The sequence below is a fragment of the Octopus sinensis genome, linkage group LG3 (genome assembly GCF_006345805.1).
Source record: "Octopus sinensis linkage group LG3, ASM634580v1, whole genome shotgun sequence".
Classification (NCBI taxonomy): domain Eukaryota; kingdom Metazoa; phylum Mollusca; class Cephalopoda; order Octopoda; family Octopodidae; genus Octopus; species Octopus sinensis.
In genome coordinates, this window is record NC_042999.1 from 31,036,085 (window position 1) to 31,048,584 (window position 12,500).

Sequence of the window (12,500 nt, forward strand, 5' to 3'; positions counted from 1 at the left end):
ACACGAAATGGGGCGGTGCTAGCAACGGTCGCGAAACGGAAAGTTCTCTTACATGCCACCGGCACTGGTAACACATCTGCAATTTCCATTGATCGATTTCCATTGATCGATTTCGATTCTGATCCTCACTTGCCTCAATGGGTCTTCACAAGCAGAGTTTCGACATGCCACCGGCACTGGTAGCACATCCGCAATTTCCATTGATCGATTTCGATTCTGATCCTCACTTGCCTCAACACGTCTTCACAAGTAGAGTTTTGTATCCCAAGAAGGGAAGGTATGCATACGTAGGCTGGCTCCATCCCATGTAGAAGGTCACGGGTTGTGGACTCACTTGTCCTGCCGGGTCTTCTCGCGCACAGCACACTTCCAGAGGTCTCGGTCTCTAGTCATTTCCTCAGTGAGACCTAAAGTTCGAAGGTCGTGCTTCACCACCTCGTCCCAGGTTTTCCTGGGTCTGCCTCTTCCACATATAATATACATCTTCAAATATATATACATATATATGTATATATATTTACATATACACATACATACATGTGTATACATACTTATATACATATGTTTTTTGTGTGTGTTTTTGTGTGTCTGTTTGTGTGTCTAACCAACCAACCCAACATTTAATGTCCATTTTCTATGCTGGCATAAGTTAGGTGCTTTGATATGATCCAGTGACCCATAGAAAAGACGTGATGGCATCTAAGTATTTTTATTATCAAATTTTAATGTCTCCTTAGAATCATAATATACAGGAAAAAGAAATACCAAACAATCATTAATTGAAAAGATTGAACATGAACATTTGTGTTTATTAGTCAGCTGTTTATATTCTGTTCACTTTTCCATGCTAGCTTTTGTACAACCAAAACTAAGTGAGGCTTTCATTTACAGTTGGATGCTCTTCCTGTTACTAGCACTTAACTGTTTTAAGTAAAAGAAATGATTTTATATTTTTAACTGATCTCCTCAAGATAATTGTTTCCAAGGAATGTAAAAATAACATCTATTCTTTACTCAGATTGTGTCATGCATAGACATGCAGATAATATTCTATGCACTGACGAAAGCACATATACACACACACATATATATATACAAACAAATAAACGTATATATCTAAAAACACACACACACATACACAAGCAAATGCATGCACACCCAAATGTAACAGGTTTTATACAGCTTCGGTCTACCAATTTCAGTTACAAAGCATAAACTCAACGCAATTGAAGAAGACATGGTGTCATACACTGGGATAAGAACCCTGACCCACAAGATTATGGTGCAAAAACCTGCACCAATATAACCATGCATATCCTATACCATACCTTGCATTTTATACATATATGTGTGTGAATGCACATTACATATGTACATGCATATTCTATTATTATTATTATTGTTATTATTATTATTCAGTAGTTTTATTTTTATAGCGTGCTTTCACTTCACTACCGAGTGCAGCTCTGTGTGCCTTGGGTATGTGCTGTGATTTGTTGTGATGCTCTGATGGTTACTGTATGGAAAGTGTTCTACATAGGATGTGTGCAGTGCCTAATAATGCAATTTCCAGGTCTTTGTGTTTTGAAAGATTATTATTATCATTATTATTATTATTATTATTATTATTATTATTATTATTGTTGTTGTTGTTGTTGTTATCATTATTATTATTATTATTATTATTATTATTATTATGATCACTAAGGTGGCAAGGTTAGCACATCGGACAAAATGCTCAGTGACATTTCTTCCGTCTTTTCACTCAAATGCTATTGGGGTCGAATATACCTTTCATCCATCCCATCTGGGAATCTACAAAAGTAGCAGTTAGAACACTAAGGTTGATCTTATGAAGTGGCTGTCCCCTCACCACAAAATCTCAGGCTTTGTGCATATAGTAGAAAAGATTATTGTTGTTGCTGTTAAGGCTGTTGTTATTATTATCATGTAAAGGGCATAGATATTCTATTATGCTGGAGCCTCCCGGCCATCCTAAAACTGAATGGATTCCATTATAAGCCTTTGGTGTTGTAGCTGGTGTAGTAAGCATTACATACCTATTTATACATACATACATCAATTCTTCAAGTTAGCAAAAGTTCTTTGTGTCTCTGCAGATGACTCTCATTTAGTGACAGCGATGTTTCCTTAATCTCATTCTTTACCAAAGTATTAAGAACCAAGTCTCCACTGTTGCTCTTAATCTCACCTCTAAATTCCTGTTGCATCTCTAATCAGTCACAGTGTTATCCTTACACACACACACACATACATACATACACATGTATGCACATATATACATGCTTGTGTATCTAATGCTGTATTTACTGACATATGTATTCATATACACCGATATATCAGACAGAGCTACATTTTAATACCACCTTTCCCAGGTAAACTATATATCTTATTTCACATTATACATGCTTACTGCTGTGTGATTGTGCATGTTTAATGTATATCATATGTATATATATATATATATATATATATATATATATACACACATATACAAAGATTCATATTTATATACATACATATATATACATACATTCATACATACATAATATATATATGTATGTATGTATATATAAAACTGTTTGTGTCTATATAATTTTGTGTTTTACTACAAAATTTTACTTCATGATTTTGAAATACTTTAAAATCTAACATATTCCATGTAAGTGTCCTGTGTTAGAATAATTTAAGATGTGTTTCTATGTTCGAGAATTGCATTTGAGTATGGATGCCAACCTGTTGATCTGTTCATGTGATTTGTGGTTGTTGTTTTTATTGTTGCCTTAACAACTGTTGTTACTGTTATTTTCTTTTTGTTTTTCTTTATATAATTCTTCCCATATAGCAAAATGTTGCTACATCAATATAAATATCTTTGATACAGAGTCAAATGTCATATTGCTGAGTTCTGAAAAATCTATGGATTAAGGGCTTACAATGTTAAATTCCCTACTGTTCAGTACACTGTATTTTAAGTATTGTTGGAATGACAGGAATGACGTTGCCTCACTCCCATGATAAATTCCAGAATCTTGTGATTGTCAGAAATAAATAAACCTGACAGTTTTTGGTTTTATTTTTATGTTTGGAAACTTCTAAGTTCTTTTTTCTCCTCCAACTTTTTTTGAAAGTGGTGTAGTAGATAAGAGTGTTGAAACAATGCCATACATATAATAAATGTTTCTGAGCTCAATGACAACTCATGAGAATGCTGCTATATATATAAGAAATATCTCGGATGGAGATAATATTCAGATGACCTATTGGCCAGAGTAACCCCAGCACAGTCTGACACTTAGGTATCATTGTGGATTCATTCTTTTGTAAACATTCTGACCAGTATTCCATTCAGAGAAGAGGTGTGTTATTTCATGCTACACTAAACCATTTCATTTTATTTTATTTCATTTTATAGCAGTTATTAATTTCATAGGGAAAAGATTACAGTGGGGGTGTAGTTTTTATCATTAAAACTGTAATTTTATCATTAAACTACAAATGAATTACATAATTAAAAACACTGTCATTTTTCTTTTAGTAATTAGTAATGTTGAATATTGAAATTTGCACGGCATTATATATGTTTTATCTCCATGATATTTGCTGGCAATGATAAGCCATTCTAGTGAAGCTTGCTTATTGATATACAATCATATTTAGTGTGTGTACAATGGTTTTAGAATATGTAGTCCATGTCTAAAAAAAGTGTTTGCAACTGGAAAAGCACCCAGTTGTAAACTCTGACTCAGAAAATCCATGCTACTCATACCAGAATGGGAAAGCCAGTCTTAAACAACAAAATGTCAAGGATAACGCTACATGATTTCCAATAGCAAGAAATCAATTAACATTTATGAATATATTAGCTGTTGCTGGAACATTTGTTTCAGAACTTCACTTGCTAAGAGATTATTCTCAATTCTCATCTCTCCAAAAAACTAAAGCCACCAAAGACCATTCATAGTTATAAATATAATTATGTACATTATATGTGACTTGAAACTATGCTATTGAGCTTTGTTTGAGAAGAGAATATCACCACCCACTTTATTTCCTATGTACTAAAAGCCACAAGAGACTATAACTATTGGTTTCAAATCTTGGAACAAAGCCAAAAATTTCAAAGGAGGGGCTAAGTTGATTGCCTCATCCCCATGGTTAAACTGGTACTTATTTTACCAATCCCAAAAGGTTGAAAGTTGAAGTTGACTTTGGGAGTATTGGATCTCAGAATGTATGGTTGGAAGAAATGCTACTAATCGTTTTTTCTGGCATGGGAAGAATTTTGCTAGCTCACCACCTTATCAGAGACAATAATATTAATATGTTTATGTAATGATGTGTATTAGCCGTTACCTGAAGTGATTTTACAGAGTTTTGTTTGTCAGAAGATTATCACTGACATTTCTTATTTTCATATACTCTTGAAAAGCAATGCTCTTAATCTTATCACTATTCTCTTTGGTAATTTGCAATTTCTAACAGAGATACTATGTTCTACATTTTGGAAGGTAGCATTGTGTTAGATGATAGAATTAATCTTAGAATATAACAACTACTTTCTTTTATCAATGACTGAAGTTTGAAAGGCAAAACTAACTTTGGTAAGATTTGAATTTTAGAATGGCAGATGTTTCACTCTAATGTCAGTTTCTTGAAACATGCAATTCTTTTGGTGACAAAATACAATAATCAGTAACTTTTTACTGATTAACCACAATTCTGATTATTGAATACCATTAATTCTAATAGCAGCAGATGTCTATTTTATTCCCCATCACACTATCATCATCACTGTTCACCTACCTACAACTGACTTCTCTCTCTTCTCATTTCATTATATAGTGTCACTATTCTGATCTTTGTATATATGCCTATACATGCATAAATATATATATCTACTCTTTTACTCTTTTACTTGTTTCAGTCATTTGACTGCAGCCATGCTGGAGCACCGCCTTTAGTCGAGCAAATTGACCGCAGGACTTATTCTTTGGAAGCCTAGTACTTATCGGTCTATCGGTCTCTTATGCTGAACCGCAAAGTTATGAGGACATAAACACATCAGAATTGGTTGTCAAGCGATGTTGGGGGGACAAAGACAGACACAGAAGCATATACACACACACACATACATACATACATATATATATATGTATATATATATATAATATATATATATATATATATATGCTTATTTACGACGGGCTTCTTTCAGTTTCTGTCTACCAAATCCCCTCACAAGGCTTGGTTGGCCTGAGGCCATAGTAAAAGACACTTGCCCAAGGTGTCAGTGGGACTGAACCCGGAACCATGTGGTTGGTAAGCAAGCTACTTACCACACAGCCAGTCCTACGCCTATATATACTTAATTTAAAAGCAGCAGAAATTCAACAAAACCTGTTACTCGGAGTTTCGCATTCCCGTTCATCAGACAGTTTGTTAAAAAAAAAAGAAAAAAAGAAAAAAATATATATTTATATATTCTGGTAGTGAGAAATAGTTCCTGAATGCAGCAGATATTCAAAGACTAGAGAGGAATCAGGCTAATATGCTCTAATGGATGTGCAGTGTAAGTGTACATGGGCAGCAACAGTGTGCTAGTGTGTTGAGAGAAAAGTTAAGCATAAGAGGAATGAGATGCAGTTTGCAAGAGAGATGACTGTGCTGGTTTGGTCATGTGATGTGGATGGATGTCAACAGCTCCATAAAAAGTGCTGATCTCTCAAAGTGGAGGGAACATGGGGAAAAGAGAGACCCAGGAAGACAAGGGATGAAGTAAAGTACTGAAGGATGACTTCAGGAGACTAAACTTTACAGAGAAGATAACACAGGACTGAGATATCTAACACCTTGCTGTACTCAAGAAGACCCGTCCTCCACAGCAGAAGTGTACAAGTGCCCTGTGCCCATACCACATAAAAGAATCAATGATGCTGGTGCCATGTTTAGCATGACACTGACACTGATGTCAGTGTCATGTTAAAAGCACCCAGCACATATTGTAAAGTGGTTGATGATTAGAAGGGCATCCAGCCATAGAAGCCAAATCAAACCAAAACAGGAGCCTGGTGCAGCTCTCCTGCTTACCAGCTCTCCTCCTCATCACCATTATCATCTTGGCCATCTCCATTTAACTAACTGACCATCGTTTGTGTCTTTTCTCATGTTATGTTTTCATGTAGTATTTTATTCTGATCTTCATGTGTGTGCATGTGTGTTTGTAACCAAACTGAATATTTCTAAATTTGTCCAACAGCAAAAAAAAAAAAAAAAATGAAACCTATTGATGTAAATCTCCCCCTTTCTCAAAATTCACTCCTTTCTTGCACTAACTAGGTTGTAATTGACTTCTGTATGCTTTATGGAACCTCTTTCCAGTTTTTACACATTCTCATTTCTGCCTGTTTGTCTATCTGTCTGTCTGTCTTTTTGTCTGTCTATATGTATATAGGGGGAGTTTGCGAAAAAAACAAAAGATGAAGACAGGTGGTGTACAAAACAAACAGATGTATTAGTATAATGCTCATGAATAGAAAAAGTTTTTTATGTTTCGAGCCTACGCTTTTCGTCAGAAATGGACACAGAAAAAAACAAGGAGAGAAAGAAGGAGAGAAAAAAATTTGTGTAGTGGCTAACGATCTATCATGGCATATATATGTAAATAGTATTTGTCAGGGTCACAGTTGTGGGATGTCTAGCAAATATAATGACAATCCAGCTGAGTATAAGGATGTAAAAATACACTTAGTTGTTATAAGGGCATGCAGTGAAACCACTGGGGTTGAGTGATCCTGAGCTTCTGTCACAACAACCTTCTACAAAAAGGATGCTCTGAAACAAAACCTGCAGATTCATTTGATTAACGGTCATCTTACTTCAGCTTGTCACTAAGTAGTAATCACAGAGATTCAGAGAGTGACACTTGTGTTGTACAAGCATTTATAATAGTATTCCAGTGATATACAGATGTTTATTTATGGTAACCTCATTTGTTTTATCAGCTGAAAGCCATATAGTGAAAGAAGAGTGGTAATATGTGCAAACCTAACCAGTTTGAAGTACTCATCAAAATACCACTTTCATCTTTCATCTATGCTTCAAACAGATTGACAATAAGACTGAATGATCATCTGAGAGGTCATGAATGGAAAGTCAGAAATGCCATTGATAATGAGGAAGCACAAGGATATGATAATCCTCCATGAAGATGGAGCAATCACCATATACATGTACATAACTTTACTCTGATGTTACTCACCATGCATGCAGTGTTGCCCTGAAGGCACTTTGAGCAGATGCTTGGGTGCTATATGGGTCTTGGGACCTAATTGTGCTCTATGTTAGCTGTGCATTGCTGTCAATAAGTAAATATTACAGGGTACAGTTCATTTAATTGTTCAGGGGCTTATAATGCGGCTAAGAGGCTTTGCATGTATGATCATTAAGTGAAATAATTTTGCCACTTGGAAGATCATATGATTTGATAAACGTTTTGCAGTATCAGAGGGAATTACTTACTGTAAGTAAATAAATAATATCTAGCACATTTGAACAAAACTTTGCTTGTGTACTCAAACACATACATCTGCAAACAACATTTGTCATTAATATGTCTCTTTAAAGCTCAATGCATAATCATTTATTTCAAGCTCCATATGATCCAGTACACTCCAATGCATACACCCACAAAATGTATTTATGTGATGCAGAAGTACAGGCTGTAATAACCATAAATAAATATAATGATTAAATAACAAGTTGCTCATTTTTTGTGACATATCCTGGTATTTACATAACTGTTTACCTCAATGCCACTTACATAGTCATATCACTGTATGTACAGAGAGACACACACACATGACCATATATATTTTTCTTTTTGTCTTGAAGAGTATTTTGTTCTATGAATTTATTGCAGTACCTACGTTTTAAGCCTGGTATTTATTCAGTCATTTTCTTTACAAAGGTGTAAACAGAATGAGCGCTGTAGACAAACACACATTCAGATATACACATATATACATCATCATCATCATCATCGTTTAACGTCCGCTTTCCATGCTAGCATGGGTTGGACGACTTTGACTGAGGGTTGGCGAACTAGATGGCTGCACCAGGCACCAATGTTGATCTGGCAGATTTTCTACAGCTGGATGCCCTTCCTAACGCCATCCACTCCGAGAGTGTAGTGGGTGCTTTTTACATGCCATCAGCATGGGTCTGTACAATACACATGTATATATATTCAACAGGCTTCTTTTAGTTATTGTCCATAAAATCTAGTCACAAAGATTTCCTCAGCATGAGAATAAAGTTGAAGATACATGCCTAAGATTTCAAGCAATTCAACTAAAACTGGAACCCTGTGGTTAGGAATCAAAGATCGTACCACACAACTATGAGTGTATATATATATATATATATATATATACATATATATATTGAAACAATCATAATGTTGATTTCTCCTTTCCTCACTTAGATTATTTTAAACATCAATTTGATATATATTATTGATGATATATATATGAAATTAATGATAATAATAATAACTAGCTGGACATATGAAAACTTCATGGAAAACATAGAAATGTAAGCAACTGTAAATTACGTACTAGTGCCGTGAGAAACGTGTCAATGCTGTTAGACAGAATATAGAAATATGTATAAAACCGATAACTATATAATCCAACCTAAATATCTCAGTTGGGCAAACATAAACAGGATTACTATTTACCCTTAAAATACATTGTACATATTCAAAGTACCATTTTAGTTTGGTGGTACGGAATGTGCTGCTGATATTCTTTTATTATATTATTCTTTACTTGTTTCAATCATTCAACTGAGGCCATGATAGGGTACCACCTTTTAGTCGAAGAAATCGACCCCTGGACTTATTCCCTGTAAACTTGGTGCTAATTCTAACGCTCTCTTCTGCCAAACTGCTAAGGTTCAGTGATGCAAACACACCCAAATTTGTTGTCAAGCAACAGTAGTGGGGTGACAAGCACACACTTAAATATACACATACCTCTATCTATCTATCTGTCTATCTATCTATCTATCTATCTATCTATCTATCTATCTATCTATCATCTATCTATCTATCTATCTATCTATCTATCTATATCTATCTATCTATATATATATCTATCTATCTATATATATATATATATATATATATATATATATATATATATATACGACAGGTTTCTTTCAGTTTCCACTTACCAAATCCACTGACAAGGCTTTGGTCGGCCCAAGGCTATAGTAGAAGACATTCTTTAAATTATAGAGCTGAGTTTCGTGTAGCCACCTGTTGGTTACTTTTCTCCCCACCAATTTGGTAGTTGGTATTACCCATTTTTCTGGTCTCTTTTCACAGCTATACCTCATTAAAATTTGCATTAGTTATTGTATGCAAAAAAGGAAGGGAGGGCTGCTTGTTTGTAGTTTGTAGAGAAAAAGTTTAACATGCCTGAAAAGGAAAAAAAAAACATGGTCTTTTCCTCCCAAGTAAAAGACATGGAGAACTATCAAATAAGGCGAATAAGGGGGAAACAATTGAGAACCAACATTCGATCTATCTAGAACTTCGAATGATTTTCATCTGAAAGACTTTCCCTTTATTCAATACTAAATCTCTTTTCCCTCTTCTTCATTGTTAAAAGTAAAGAAGCTAGAAAAGATCGATTGTATTTCAGTCTGTTATTGTAAATGACCGATGCTTTCGTTTCTCTGTCTCTATTGCTTCAGACTGAAGGTGCATGGCTTAGTGGTTTGGGGTATTCAGCCCATGGTTGTAAGGTCATGAGCATGATTCCCGGCAGTGCGCTATGGCCTTGAGCAAGGTACTCTACTTCACCTTGTTGCAGTCCACTCACCAGGGAAAATGAGTGTCTCTTTTCGGTGTTTAGCCTCCTGATCTGTGAGACCAACAAATGCTGCTGTTAGGACTGGATTAGTGATCCTAGCGGCTAAAAGAGGGTTCCTGCCCCTATATAAAATCTTTCTTCATTTTCTTCCAGCCACTTCAATGTTTAACTTGCTCCAGTCTACTCAGCTGGCCAAAATTAGGGGCCTGATTGTCACGTTCTGTGTGACGCTGAATGTCACTGAGAACTACATTAATGGTATGCATGTCTCTAGCATTCTCAGCCACTTGCGCATAAATTTTATCCTCGTGTGGTAAGGAAAAGTGAAAGTGATATCCAATATTTGCTGAAGTTATGTCTTTGATTTAACAATGTGTCTATGTATCTATGTATCTACTTTTCATTCAACCTATGTATTATTCTACTCTGAAAATACTGATAAACATTTAAGAACACAAAACGAATGCCACCTTCCTTTCAATCACCACTCACTGTCTCTCTCTCTCTTTCTTTCTCTCTCTCTCTCACTTTCTGTCTGACTTTTTCTCTGTCAATCTTCTCTCCCACTTTTAGTTTAACAATGTGTGTATGTATCTATGTATGTATCTATTTTTCTTTTGATGTGATAAACATTTAATAACAAAAAAGGAATGCTACCTTCATTTCAGTCTCCACTCACTGTCTCTCACTTTCTTTCTCTCACCCTTCCTCTCTTTCCTCCTCTCTCCTGCTTTGTCACTCACTTCAACTATGTCTCCTCTGCTTAACACCTTCTATTTCACTTTTCTTTGTATCTCACCCTTCAACCTTTTTACTCTTCCTTTGAAGTGTGACACACACCACAAGTACGTATGTATGTAAGACGTATGTACGTACATTAAAAAAACAAATGTTATAATAATATTGATGATAATCTAAATGGGGAAAGGAGGAATCAACATTATGATTGTTTCTGTAAAAGAACAATTTAAATTATTGACATTCTCTGATGTAGCAATTTATCTTCTCAATCAAGTGCACACACACACACACACACACACACACACAAGTGTATGTGTATATGTTTTATAACGAATATATCATAGTGTTTGAGTATCATTTAATATAAATGCATGTGTGAATGAAATTATGTGTGCAAATGAGTATGTGCAGAATTTTATGTGTCCATGAATAAATACGGAGATGTGTACATTTTCACTGCCTCTATTTCTACAATGTTTATACTTAAAATTTGCTTACAAACTATTTCTAACTAGTGATATTCACATATATTCATGCATCTAGTGTATAAAGAATGTTGTAAATTATTCTATTTCTGTGTTTGTAAGTCCAAATTTACATTAACTAGACCCCCAAACAGTCTCTTACATCAAAAATAATTTGTCAATTACGTTGCTAGTCAAGGGTTTATGAGTTTCGTAGGAAGTATTTCTAGAAAATTACAAGTAGTAGAATATACCAATTTATTGTACAATACTGTGTGTATATGATAATAAATAACTGCCACTTAGTGATTCTTAAGGAATGACCATTACTATTCAGATGTTATCTGCTAAATTCATGTATTAATGAGATGCCTAATAAAGTCATTAAATTTTCTTTAACATATTAAACAGCCCCACATATATATATGATATTGAGACATTCTACTCTGTGAAAACATTTGAATGTGAAGTATTGTGTGCATTATTTTCTTCCAAAAATCATCCCCATATGTAGTTATGTATTCACCCTTTGTGACACATTTCTGCATACGTCAATGTTTTTCTGTTTTGTAAACACACACCTATATATAATAATGTGTCTATCTCTTGTAGTTAATACATTTCAATATATGGTATTGTTTTCTTTCTCAGTGAACACATATTCAGTGTGTTATCCTTCGCTGTATGCACATAGCCTTGTATGGTTACTATCTGTAAACACATCTTCATATGAGGAAGTTCTTTCAGTGTCATTATCAAAACGATTAAACACATGGAATCTACTATAACTGTGTATTTAAAAGAAACTTTTAAAAATATTTTCAGGGAGATTTGACAGTGATATTTTGCTTATTGAGTAACCAGAAAGAAATTCTGAAGATTGAAGGAGGTGAGATATTCGATCATTGTAATTATGATCATCATCATCGCTGTATTAATGTCCACTTTTCCATGCTTGCATGGGTTGGACGGAATGCTTTTGAGATAGATTTTCTACAGTCACATGGTTTTTTCTGTTGCTAGCAGTCACCTGTTTTCAAGTAAGAAAACATTTCCCCTTAACAAGACATGTTTTCACACTATATCATAATGAAGGACACCACATACATTATGTACACACATTTACATCTGTCATGTGATGAGAAGGTAGTAAGGAGACAGTAGCAAACGCCCACACAAATGAACGTATGTGCGTATGTATTTACACACACATGATAGATTCCTTTCAGTTTCTGTTCACCAAAAACACTCCCAAGTCTTTGGTAAGTCCAATGATATAGAAGACACATCCTAAAGTTGCTACACAGAGGAATTGAATATGAAACTATGTGTTTGAGAAGCAAATTTCAGAATACACACTCATGCTGGCACGTACTCAAAATCAATGACACAA

General features: G+C 34.7%; 1 long non-coding RNA gene across 1 annotated transcript in view; it reads right to left on the reverse strand.

The window, feature by feature from the left end:
- Positions 1-12,315: 12,315 nt before the first annotated feature.
- The window catches only part of LOC118762424, a 12,875-nt gene continuing 12,690 nt past the window's right edge, over positions 12,316-12,500 (reverse strand). The window contains exon 3 of the long non-coding RNA XR_004998173.1: positions 12,316-12,329. This is a non-coding gene — a long non-coding RNA (uncharacterized LOC118762424). The remainder of the gene's footprint in view (positions 12,330-12,500) is intronic.